The 13387-nt window shown below is 38.5% G+C and overlaps 1 long non-coding RNA gene across 3 annotated transcripts in view; it reads right to left on the bottom strand.

Annotated features, from left to right (window-relative positions):
• The window catches only part of LOC121525028, a 271879-nt gene that overhangs the window by 156811 nt on the left and 101681 nt on the right, over positions 1 to 13387 (bottom strand). For all 3 annotated transcript variants that reach the window (XR_005993189.1, XR_005993187.1, XR_005993188.1), the window contains exon 2: positions 11831 to 12088. This is a non-coding gene — a long non-coding RNA (uncharacterized LOC121525028). The remainder of the gene's footprint in view (positions 1 to 11830; positions 12089 to 13387) is intronic.

Genomic DNA, 13387 nt, shown 5'->3' with positions numbered 1-13387 from the left:
GAGAAAAATATCATTTGCATAATAATGTGGAACGCGGTGTAAATAATCAAATCTAATGAGAGGGAAGCATTATTAACATAACAATTTGGGGCAGTTTTCTTGCAGGGAAACTATTCCCTCCCTGAGTTTAGTGACAAAGACTTTAAGAGTCTATGACAAGGAGCACTCCAGCATTTCCACAGGCTATTTAATTTGACAGTGAAGACTTTCTCTTTTTACACCTATGCAGATGATGATTAGGGCTGAACAGCAAAGTTGGTAAGATTTGTTTTTTCCACAAAAAAGGGGAGGGAGATTTCCATAGTTACCTATTTATAAGATCAGATCATACAAGTCCCAGCCTCTCAAATGTCAGCATAGAAAAACACATTTGAAAGATCATCCTTAATTATTCCCTCTGGTTAAGTTGTAACTTGTGTTATTTATGTATTTGGCATTTCTAGAACTAAAAGAGCATGAATTAATGGGTTAAATGATTCAACTTTACTTTTTTATTCTTAAAAAAACTCCAAAAGTAAAAACGCACTAATTAAGCAACCAGGCTACATAAACTGAAAAGCATGGGTGATACCTTAAGGTGCTAAACACAATGCATAACGACATTTTGACCAGGGCATTCTTATATTCAGACTCATGTTCTGTTAACTGTATTAAGAAACTCTAGATTTTTAACTTCTATTTTTCTTTTGCTTAAAAAAGCTTCACTTTCCTCCTAAGTAAGGCTACATGATCTACTGAGATCACTCCTTCCCCTCTGCCTCACTAACACTCTTATCAGTCCTTCTAATAATTGAAAATCTTAATTCTCTTGTGAGTTTGACATATGAGAATAACATCATGCTATCACATTTTATTTATACAAACAGCTAATCTTTATGCATAATGTAACAAGGCAAGTGTGGAAACAAGCTCACAGGCTTTGGGTAATGCTAATTGAATTTGAAGATGAAGTGTGTCACAGACAAATTGTTTGTGACTACATCCTGAGCTATAATTATTCATGTTAAATGAGACCGGGAACACAGAACAACGTTAAAAATGCATCCTTCCTGCAAACAAATGGGGTGCCTACATTTCAATCTGTCTGCTCTCCATCTAGGGATTCATCTGACACTAATTTCACCAGCTGTGTGTCTCTATGCATCTTAGTCTGTTATGAATGCACAGGAAACTTTGTTTCTTATAAGTATATTCTAGGGGTGGGCAGGAGAACTATGGTACGCACTGTGGATGTCCTCACTCAAATAATGTTTCCTGACCCACGCATTGCCTGCGTATTGTTTTAGGTGACAGCAGTTAAAGTCAATATGTGTCAAATGTGTAACTAAACTTTCTGGCCTCATGTAAAGGCGGCCTTACACCTAACAAAATCTCCTCCGATTTCAAAGTTGCCGACAAAATTGGCTCCCGTTGTCTCAGTCGTTAGGTGTAAGGTTGCCATTACACTCGATTTCAGCAGTTTTAAGGTAGTCTCTCCTCAGTCTTGGTGTTACAACATTTTCAAATGTGTTTAATATTGTCTTAAGTCTGGTTGTATGCAAATTGTGCTTTTCAGTGACGCGACTGTCGTCCACACCCAATGAGAGTCAGTGTTGTGCATAAGCACATTAAATCACTGCATTTTAAAAACAGGAATGTGGGCATAGATCAGTCTGGAGCTGCTGAATATCCACTCAGAACTCAAGAGATTGAAAAACTTTTCTGCTCAGAGCTGCAGTCAGATCTCTGCTCCTGTGTGTTTCTGTACCTTATCTGTCAATTCAATCCAGGCTGCCATTACAGGTATCATAAACTTCAATTGGGATTTTTAAAGTAAGAGCCTGATCAATATGTTTCTGTGGTGAGACTGCTTGCGTTTTCATACAATACTTTTATTTTTAAGTTTTTCCAGGATAGTTCCTCAGTTGTTGCAGTACCATACAAAGTCGCTTCTGTGTTTAACTTTACTCTCATTTCTACTCAACGTAAACTATTTAAAAACATCAGTTTCTAAGAGATATTAACTCAAATTTGATCTCCATCTCCTTCTACATCTTGTTCTCTGCTCAAAAATTGTAGTTGTGAATTTCCACCAGATGTATGATGGAAAATAATTACAAAAGGAATCGTATTCTAGACTTGTAGTTTGTGACCCCAAGTCTTTGTAAAATCTCAGCCTGAGACCAAAAACTTGGCGGCTTGCCAACAAATTGTCTTCAGACGTGAGAGGGTCTCAGATTTCAGTCTTTTTAGAGTCTTTTAAGAGTTTTAGCAAAGTCCTCTGGTGTAAGGCCAACCCAAGTGAGTAAATAATAATAATAAGTAAGGAACTAAAAGGTACATAGAGGTAAAACTTCTCCAGCCATGGCTTTGGCCTGTATTTGCAAAGTAAACTGGATTACAGCTGCAACAATACCTGCTTTATGGCAATTATGGTAAATATCAAGGGATTTATAACTCAAAAGGCAGCAAGATAAAATTACAATAACATTCATTTACATGGCCTAACTTTTAAGCTTTAGTTTGAGCAACTTATAAAGAAAACAAAGCTGTGAATTGGTTTAATTTCAGAAATTAGTCTGTTTTTCATGGAAAGACAATACTAGTTTCTGTCACTTTTATGTCGCTGGTTGATTACAGTGATATTCTGTACATGCATGCATCTTTTTAATGTCTTACATCTTTAGATACTGTATACCACAGGGCACTGAGGTCTGTAACAAATCTAAAGTCCTTAGATCATCATTGTACTCTGTATGGTTGATTTAGTTGGCCACCATTGACCACATGAAGGCAAAATCATTTTTAAATCATTTTGTTTGTATTGCACCAATTCATACAAAGTCTAGACCAAACTCTTTTTGTTTGTTTTCCCAAAAATGTATTTTTGTGCATCTTATGCCCTTATACAAAGGAGGGGGACAGTGTATAAAGTCAGAAACAGGGATGAGAGAGTGGTAGAGAGACATACTGGAAAAGAGCCACAGGCTGGACCTGATCCCGGGCCGTCCACATCCATGGGATGCACCTTAACCACGAGGCCAGCTGTGTCCCTACACCAGTGATCATCAACTGGTGGCCCGAGGACCACATCAGGGCTCACTTCTGTCCGTCCTGCTCCCAGAACATAATCAAACCCAAAGGTAATGACAGAAAAAAACATGTGAAATCCACCTGTCAGCCATAATTAGCAAATAAGATGCATGATAAATACATGCTTATCAGTTTATTCTTGATTACAACTATGGTTTTCTTTCACCTTCAGGTGTTTTCCTGCCTGAGAATCAAAACTAGAGACCTGTTTCTAGCATGGGTTTTTTAACCAATCAGGAAACAGCACATTACCATTGAACTAGGTGAGGGAGGACATGACAGCCCCACAAATAGTCTGCAAAAATATCTCAATTGCCCCCTTGTGGCTGGTTATGGTTTATAAACTGATCTCACTTTAAGAAGCTAAAATTTGCATACATTTGAAAGAAAATTTTAAAAATTCAAAAAATTGTTAATTAGACCAAGCTGTTTCTTCATTTTAGTATATTTGACATTTCAAGCCCTCAAAACATCCCTCTATGAAAAGCTGGCCCCAGTGCAAATGAAGTTGATGACCCCTGCCCTGGGTCATACTCTTTGATGTATTAGTATAAATACCCAACACTAATCACCATGAGCTCAACACTAGCAGTATTTAGCCTTGTTACAGTGTAGAGGAAAACCTTCCCTTTACCAGACAGGAACCTCAAGCAGAACCAGACTCATGCTGACAGCCATCTGCTGATGGGGGCTGAAGCAGGGCTGAAGCTAGAAAGGGGTAGTGGGAAGGGTAGGGGGTGGGGGCAGAAGTGGAAAGAGGGGGGATGCAGAGAGTGCCTTTGTGTGTCAACATTACCAAATGGTTCTATTAGGTCAGATATCAGCCCAATCCTTGTTAATCTCACCCATAAATTAAATCTGAACTAGAAAAGCACTTGGAGAGCGCAGACCTCCGCCATTAGCCCTATCTCCCAATAGTAAAGAATCCTTTAAAAAAATCCTGGATCCAGACAGTGATCCGGATCACTCCCAACATCTAATCAGTTCTTCCTTATGCCATTTCTGACATTTCCTGAAAATTTCATCAAAATCTGTCTGTAACCTTTTGAGTTATGTTGCTAACAAACAAACTAACAAACCAACAAAGAAACAAACTAACTAATAAACTACCAAACCTTGCCGATCACATAACCTCCTTGGCGGAGGTAACAAATGGGCTTCATGCTGATTCTAGAATCAAAACATCCTTGAACTGTTCACTTAAAGAATTATTTCATGTTTGTATATTCCATTAAGGCTAGTTAGCTTGAGTGTACTCTTACATAACCCCCCGACCCCCGTGTTATCAAGAAGCATGCTCTAAGCTAATGCTTTCAGCCAATCCATGTAACAAGAAGGCAAATATAACACACATGAAATGAGGCACACTGTCAGGACTAATAAGAGGACCCCACCTCCTGCCCATGCAGCTTGGAGCTACAAACGCACACATCTAGGCCACTGTATTAAACATTAGTCCAGTTAAAATACATTGTGCAGATGACTGGTGCACTGAACCAAAAATATTAACCCAGAGTAAGTCTCAGTCAAATAAACATCCCCTTAATGTGCTGGATAATAACTTGGAATACACACTTTACTGTAGGCTACAGTGCAGCCTCTTCAGACAACAAAAAGAGAGAATTTTTGTGAATGCTCTGGAAATTAGTATCTGCTAAATTTTGGCACAAATGTAAAGAAACTGAGGATGAGCATGAAAATTGGTATTACATATTGTAGAATTGATAAACTGATCTTAAAACTCAAGGATGGAAATTAACACTGACAGTTCTGCTGGTTGAGTGTCACAATCTATATCAGTGACATTACATCTATTTTATCATATCGTAATAGACACCTTTTCGCTGATGACAGTTCTTTACTGCTTCGCTAAAACTGCACAACTGGCCACTGACACACTGCAACAAGAGCTTCACAAACTGCCAAAATGCACTCTTCAATCTGAAATTAATTTTGAACCCAGATAAAACTAAATACATGCTCTTCACTCGATCCTGATCCTGCTGACAGTGCTTCACACATTACAACTCTGGAAGGTCATAATATAGAAAGAGTCACTCAGTATATCTCAGTATCTGGCTGGATCAGCAATTTACATTCAAATCTCACATCAATTCACAAAATTAAGACAAAAATTAGGATGTTTATACAGACACAGAACTAATTTCCCTATTTCTTGTAGAAAACAAGTTTTTGAAGCCACTTTGTCTGTTTCAGAATATGGAGATGTGATCTACAGGCATGCTACAGCTAGCTCGCTTAAACCACTAGACTCAGTGCCCTAAGATTCATTACTGGCAACAGTTACTCAACTCACCACTGCGTGCTGTATGACAAAGTGGGCTGGCCCTCATTATCAGTTAGACGAGACAGGCATTGGTTACTTTTTACTTATAAAGCTATGTCTGGACATCTGCCGTTGTACCTCACCTCCTTATTGAACGTGTCCACTAGCCATTATCAAACTCGCTCAAGTGACTGGATAATGATTGAAGTTCCAAGAGTAAACACTAAAATTGGAGAAACATCTTTCAGCTTTTGTGCAGCCCACAGCTGGAACATTATACAGCAAACACTAAAACTAAGTTCAGTTATTAACATAGGGCAGTTTCAAAACATGTTAAGGAACTACTATGTGCATGTTTGTAACTGTTTTTTACAACTGTGCTCCACTTATTCTCAAGTATCTATGTCTATTTGCAATTGTGTCTCTTTTTCCTTGTTTATTTATTGTCTTGCATATTATATTAATGTACTCTCAACGTCATTGTAAATGAGAGCTTGCTCTCAATGGCATCTCGAGATTAAATAAAGGTTGAATGTATGAATGAATGAGTGGGTGGTGATGCTCTGTCAAGGCACCCACAATAACTTCTAATGTGTGATATTAAGATGTATCCAGACATACAGCCAACAATCCTCGAGTTATTGAGTCTTCTACTGGGTGACTAACAATTTATCATACCCTTTGGAGCTTTTCTTACAAAGACAGTTATGATAGTATGTAAAGTTTCTCAGCCTAAAGCCTATGGGACAAATGTAATGTCAGATTTCGGAAAGGGGAAGGGAAAGCTTTGAAAAGTTAAAACTCAGTTTCTGAAAACTTGAAACTCTAAAAAGGAGATTTTGCAAGATTTAAACTAAGATCCAGAGGCTTACATAATGTTTTGATAAATCAAATCTCTACTGACATTAAGTATTAAGGGTATGCCTTTTCACCACTGCATTGCAGCACCGTCAGTGACCGTACTTTTAACACCTTTCCTCAGTTTACAAAGAAAACTCCTGTCTATTTGTTTTCAAGGTTAGAAAGCTTGATAAGAAAACTTGTTCACACATGTTGGGGGAACACTGTGAAACACTGAAACTGAGTTTAAAGCCACTTTGAGTCATAAAGGGTATGGGGGTAGGGGAGTCCAGGGTGAGTTGCAACGCCAACAGTCAACTTTTTCACTCCAGCTTTTTTCACAGTAGTGTTGATGTCATGATAGAATCAGGAGAGTTCACCAGGAGTGAATGAGTGGGGGGGGTGGTGATGCTCAAGAATTTGCTCCCTGCCATTGGTGTACAGCACTGACACAAAGGCAAATATTCCCAGTGTAGGGTTGTTTAGCAGACGCTGGTGCTTACTCCACCACTTCTGAATCACTTTTTACATCTTGTCTTGCTCATATTTCATATGTGAGAAAAAATGTCATCTTAGTAGAGCTTTGGCGAGTTACATAAACAGGATTTGTAGTGTCTTCCAACAATAGAATTTTTTTTGGGCAGAATGCATTAGCCTTTGGTAAAAGTCTTGCAATATAAAAAATGTATTATCAGCTTGACAAACAGCAAAATAAAATATCCTTCAATAAAATTCAGGATATACTGGGAAATATTAGATAGCCTTCTCTTTAAAGACAAACTGCACAGAATTTCTGCACTGGAAATATCTATATCTAAAGAGATACATTCCTTTATTTTTTTGTGATCAAATTTTTGTTTCCATTTTTACAATTTAACAAGAGTGTACAAACAGTAAATAATACAGAGTTTGAGGGGCATAAATGTCTATATACCAACATACATATGCATAGGTCCACTTCTGAATCCTTTTGGGTACCAGAACATAAATATATCAGACAAGCACTTGTTGTCTGTAGCCCCTTACCCATTAGTAAACATGTTAAATCATACATGTATATAGGCAACAAACAAACAAGCAAACAAACCAAAAAAAACAGTAATAATGAAGTAATAAAATTAACAAAAACAAAAACCCACCCTAATCCAGGCCCCTAGCTGAATAAAAAACGTTTGGAATACCTATTTATTTAAGTTCTTTAGGAGGATGTTTATTACCATAGACCACATCTCAATGACAGAATCTTTCACTCCTTGAATGCGGGCAATGGATATCTCTAACTAAGCTATGTCTAAGTAAATAAGGACCCAAGCCTGAACAGAAAGAGGGTGAGGGGGTTTCCAGCGTGTAGCCGACTTCCAGAGCGCTGCCACAGGAGGGTGTTCCCAAAATATATGTATAAACGAGCCAACTGCTTTTAAAGAGCAGAAAGAGCACAGAGGGTCACTAACTATTTTCATTTTATGAAATTTTCTGGGTGTTAAATACAGCCTGTGTATAAAGTTGTAGTGAATTTGTTGATGGTTGGGGTTCCTCGAGACAATGTCTATATTAAGCCAAACTGTGTCCCAATCGAGAGTGGGCTTCGTATCAGGGATGTCTGTCCTCCATATAGTATCTAGATGGAGGGGTCTATAAGCATGCTGAGAAAGAAAGCTATAAATTCTAGAAACTAGTCCTTTGGTACCTTTGAGGTGGATATTGTTTTATAGAGTGGATGTGTTGCAAGAGAACTGTGCAGCGGAACCTTATTTGCAGTCAAAGCAGATCTTAATTGTAAGAAAGAGAAAAAGGTGTTGCGAGATAGATTATACTTGTCACACAGATGTTGGAAGGGAAGTAAACCCTCTTCACCAAAAATATCACCAAGAGTAGATATACCTTTTCTTTCCCAGCTGGGAAAACAGATGGGTGTGCCATCAATCAGTAACCTTGTATTGTTAAATAGTGGGGTTTGCGGGTTCCACGCAAAAGGGGAACTACAGAGTTTTTCTGCCTTCCTTCACACTGACAGTAAATATGAAATAATAGGGCCAAACTTATTGATTTTATTGATAGAAATACCCGAAAACAAAAATCCCACCAGGGGATGATTACCAGTAAGTTTCTCCCCCAATAGATGCCACAACACCTGAGCATCTGGCTGGAGCCAGGCTAGTAAGGGTCTAAATGCCCAGTTATAGTATTCAAAACTGGGGGGAGACAGGCCACCAGCCTGTCTCTGACATTGCATCGTGGAAAGCTTGATATAGGGGCACTTGTGGTTCCATATAAACTTTGTTATAGCTGACTGTAATTTGCACCACTACTGTGGCGGAGGAGGGAGAGGTAGCATCAAGCTGACAAAATTCACCCTTGGTAAGATGTTCATCTTGACTGTGGCTATCCGGCCCCGAAGTGAATTCTGTAACTTGGACCACCTGTCACAATCTGAAATGATCTTGTTAAGCATGTCATTGAAGTTGTTTCTAATACTTGATTGAATTGAGGTGGAAATTTCAATACCCAGGTAAGTGAACTATAGACATGGGCACTACACATGGCTTGGTTCAATGGAAGCAAAGCCAATTTATCTGAAAACCAGAGACCTTTCCATATTGTAACTTGGACAGAATATTAGGAATACAATGGGACGGGTTATCAATATATAATAAACCGCCATCAGCAACAGCAGCGGGCTTCATGGACAAGCTTGTCTTGAACACCTTCAACATTTCTTTGTTATATAATATTTACACTGAGATGTTACAGAATCTTAAAATTTCCTAAAGTTTTCAAAGAATTTTGAAATTGTAATGGGATGCGACTTTCAATGGAGTTCAATCGACAAAACTAACCTCAGTATGAAAGATCCCCCATTTCCAGCAAGTGCAAAAAGCACTGCCAAGCTCCGCCCACCTCCACAGCCTCCTTCTCAGCCTACGGCTCATTTGAACTGAGAACTCTGTTCAATAAAACCCCACCTCATAAGGCATACTTACTAAAGAGACGGCCAGCGTTCTGTTTTCATTCATAAATTTCTCATAAGAAAGAAATGCACTAAAAGAAGCACTTTTTGGTTGCTTTAGAAGTGATTCCAAAAAGCACATGTGTGCTCCAGTGTCACTTCCATAACACGTGTCCATTAAGAATTTTACCTACTGTGTGTTTAAAAGGATAACAGCCAAAAAAATGTTTAGATCACCTCCTTGTTATCCTGTGGGAAAAAAAAACAAAAAAACATTCTGATTTACCATCTTATATGGGTGTGACGAAATCTTGCAAGAGCACACCAGCACACATACAGTAACATAAAGGCTCATCTGTGTGTCGTCTCTAACACTGTTAAAGTTATTTTAAGAAAAAAAAACAAAAAAAACAAAACCTTTATAATGTCTCACTCGTTCCAAAAGTTGTCTCGTCACACCCCTATTGGCTTAGGAGTTGATTGGGAATTTCAGAACCAAATATGACCAGTAGACAAAAAACAAAACAAAACAAAACAAAAAACACATTTGCATCTCCAGAGTCTCAAACTTAAACCCTATAGAGCAAACATTTTACCCGCTAAAGAGACAACTGAAGGGAGTAACCCACCAAAACAAACAACTGAAAGACGCTGTGGTGAAAGCCTGAAAAAGCATGACAAAAGAGGAATGCTAAAGTTTGGTGATGTCAGAGGGTCACAGGCTTGATGCAGTTATTACAAGCAAAGGATTTGCAACTAAATATTAAGTCTTATTCACGTTTCTCTATTCTAAGTCTGTCTGTATCTTCCAATATTTTCACTTAAAATGTGGTTTCTCTAAGTGTCTTGTTCTTCATAGTTATGTTATCAGATCCAGATATAAATACCTGGAAAGGAAAGCTGAAATGTTGATCTCTTGTCCCATAGTCATCTTTCGTTGCTTTCAGTCTACAGAAGAAAAAAAAAAGTGTACCTTGCAAAAATTAAACACTTTAAGATCATAAAGACAACAGCCTACTGATATACTCTGAATGAGGAACTCTTCGTTATAGTGGGGCACTGTCTCAGTGTACCAATGATTTCATAGCTACCTCTGGCTAACATTTTGTAACAGAAGAGCCACAGATTTAACTAATCAAGCAGCTTTATTTTACATCTTTATGGAGGAAAGCCTTAGCCTTCAAAGGTTATAGATGTTATGATGACTTTCAGACCTTGGAAAGGTTACTTCACATATCTAAATTTATTTCTCAGGACAGGTGCATCGGAGGGCAAGGTATCCAGCAAACTTTTCAAAGACAAACACCCGCACACTGCCCAATTTGCAAAGAAACGGAGTATTTATTTGCAACATTTTTGTACTAGATCTTCATCAGGCAAACCAGGTTTGTGTGCAAGGTTCTGGTGTGTGATGTTTTTTCATTTTAAGAATTGGTTATGCCTCTGCGTGGGTGGGCGCCTGATTGATTGATGAGTAAGGAGCGGGCTTTGCTCCTACCAAAGAAAGTTAACATATTAGTTGTTGTTGTTGAGGAAAGACGATGTGCAGTACATGTCATTCCTGGAAGAGGAAGTAGTTTTTTTTACTTTCATTTGTAATACTTTATTTGGTACAATTTTATACTTTTATTTATTTAGTTATTTTGACTCCATACTCTATTGTTCATTTGTTTTAAAATTATCCTCCATGGACCCCACCCACATTTTTCCAAGAGGGGAAATTAGAGGAATAGGCGGCAGTGGGGCTGGGTTTTAATTTGTGCAATATAAAGAAAAACCACTGGGTACTTAAAATAGTTTAGGTTTTTCATGTTGGAGTAATTTGTAAAAACACTTGTGATGTTACATTACAAATGGTGTTTGATGTTGTTTTGATCTATTTGATAGTGTTTTCATATTGAGAAATACATATCTAAATTTTAGAATTTTTGAGGTTATATAACATTATTGCATATTATTAACACATAAAAGTACCGAAAATGGGTACTGTTGTATCCCAGTATCTGTTCACAGGTACCAGGAATGGGTACCATACCATTTCAAATGTGAAAGGTACCCATCCCTAGTCAAAACGCACAAGAAAACCTTTTTTTTTTTTTTTTTTAAATACCCATCAACATGTGTCATGGCCTTTAATGCTCCATCGAGAGTCGGAAGGTGCAGTATTTTTCAAAAAAGGAGCAGCAGTCCCGCTTACTACTTAATGTCAATGTTGCTAACATGCTAAACAGCAGGAAGATAAAGGTACCATAAGGAGCAGCTCATAACTAATAGCACAGTGAGTACCAATGATGATCAAGCCCCCTGTGCCTTTGAGGACTTTGTTTTTTGAACAGCTGAAACAGGTGGTCACTCTTCCTTATAGGTCTGCAGGGAAATACACTTAAGCAGGCTACATCTCTGCACTTGCTTTCATTTCCCTCATGCCATCTTTTGAAAAAATGTAAAATGTTCAACAAAGTACAAAGCAACATGTCCATGTTATTACTTGACATTAAGATAGAAATCCTCTCCACAATAAAGATATCCATTTTGTAGAAACTAAAAGCTTCTCATTTCCTCAGTCATTATTTAAAAGAACTGCATGCTCTAAAGGTCAAGGAAAGTTGCCTTTTGTGATAGAAGTTTGCAGAAACATACCTTTTATACAGTTCTTTGCAGTAAAGGCTGTACAATTTACTCACTGGAAGAAACTTTTGCTCTTAGTTGTTTCTTGCTGATGCCAGTGCTGGATGTGGTGTTCTACCCTCCAACTGGATAACAGGGACCTGGGCGTCAGCTGCCAGAAAGTTGGGCTGGTCCCTTTTTTGCAGGGAGAAGTTATGGATGGTCTTAAGCAAATTGCCTCATGTATCAAGGCGATTTAATGTGCCCTGCTGTGGCCTCACACAGATCAGTCCCTGTTTTTTTGTGTATGCGTGTCTCTTGGGGGGAGGGGGATCCTGTAGGGGCAAAGAAGGGCAACCTAATTAACTGATTGCAGTGGAACTTCAACATTTTCAGTTAATGGAAAAGCAATACAGCAAGCAATCATTCTTTTATATCAAATTTGTGCTGCATAATACATGTCACAACATTGACACAGCAGTATGTACATGTTCAATGGTCGCACTGCAGAGGATGCGATGGTATCATTAAACAATTCAAACATGCCATGCAACAACTTTTTCAAAGATTGAAAGAAAAGGGAACAGGTTCTTCAGGAGAACAACTGGGAAACTCTCCTGGCTACCAGCTGACTGCAGTGTTTCCCTCCGAATGAAACTTTAGTTGGGTGGTAGAAGTGGCAGAGGGGGTCATCAAGCTGGCTGAATTTTCAGGTTTATTTTGGAGTTTCTGCTCTTTGACAGTATTCATCGGCCAGACGTTGTATAAAGATCGTCAAATATCATCATTTGCGTTTTGAAATGTTTCACTCAATTTTCCATTATCACAGCTGGAGAGCTGTGTATAGACTGTATAGACTGTTTGCATGTGATGTCATACAGTTTGTTCGATCCAGGCCCACTCCAGCTTGGACAACAAAAAAAGACATTCTGTTGATGCTAGTGCTACAAAATACTCCTGTCAATAAATTCTCTAAAAAAGGTAGTGACAGCTAAAACATTCAACTGGAAACTGCCAATATTATCTACTTACATATTGTCTATTTTGCGTTGCCTTAGGACGTGTTGCCAAAAGAGCTTTAAAAAAAGTCAAAGTCATGCTACTAGAACCTTTTCTCCTTATGTGGCTATGTTACTTCCTGTTCAGAGGTGGGGCTTGTTTATCTACACATGGTTAATTTACATCAACTCTGAAGCAGTGGTGGTAGCCAGGGCAAGAAGAATTGGTTTGAGCCTGGTGGAAAGCTTTAGAGGACCTTGAAGACTACAAAATTCTACCTATGGCCAATTCTCAGGGGGAATGGATTTAACACAGAACCACGTCATGCAAGGTGATATGGATCTTTTAGGGTTAGTAGCAACAGCAACATCTCAGTTACCCCAGGCTAGTTTTGTGGCCAATACAGCTAGCAGCAGTAGTGAATGTAACTTCAGCTGCAGGGAAGAAAAATCAACAAGAGGAGGACAGCACAGATCTATCCAGAGTGGATGCTTTTCTCTTTCTTTCCAAATTCACCAGGGTAGGTGGATTTCAGAGTTTTGAATGAACAGCGGATGGACCTAGCATGGGGCCTTTTAACATCAAATAGACACTTAACATTGGTGCAGTTACTACCTGTTTTAACTTTGACACTG

The sequence above is a fragment of the Cheilinus undulatus genome, linkage group 17 (assembly GCF_018320785.1).
Source record: "Cheilinus undulatus linkage group 17, ASM1832078v1, whole genome shotgun sequence".
NCBI lineage: Eukaryota > Metazoa > Chordata > Actinopteri > Labriformes > Labridae > Cheilinus > Cheilinus undulatus.
The sequence above is the reverse complement of the archived record's forward strand: the minus strand, read 5'-3'. Positions and strand labels throughout refer to the sequence as shown.